The sequence below is a fragment of the Fistularia commersonii genome, chromosome 35 (assembly GCF_037954325.1).
Source record: "Fistularia commersonii isolate RoL2024-O1a breed Wild chromosome 35, RoL_Fcom_v1.0, whole genome shotgun sequence".
Taxonomy (NCBI): Eukaryota; Metazoa; Chordata; class Actinopteri; order Syngnathiformes; family Fistulariidae; genus Fistularia; species Fistularia commersonii.
The window spans coordinates 4,403,972-4,404,298 of NC_141318.1; positions in this window are offsets into that span (position 1 = coordinate 4,403,972).

Genomic DNA, 327 nt, shown 5'->3' on the forward strand with positions numbered 1-327 from the left:
CGGCCCCCTTGACCCCCCCTTCCCTCTCCCGTCCACTGGCGTGTCTTCAGGAGTCTCTCCTCTTCCATAGGTAGTCCATAATGACTGTCCATTGGTTTTTTTCTTTTTACGACGGCGTGTAAAATCCACCCCCACCCGCCGGCTTGGCCCTGCCCACGTCGCCCGGCGGTTCCCCGCGCGTCCACAGCTCAGTCCATCTCCCGGCGTTCAAGTTCGCAGGAGCGTCACGTCCGCACTTGAACTTGCTCAGAAAAAAAAAGGGGGGGGAGGAAGGGAAGGAAAGAGGGGGCTTCACCGTGCAACCCACCACCCCCTTTACCATCACTC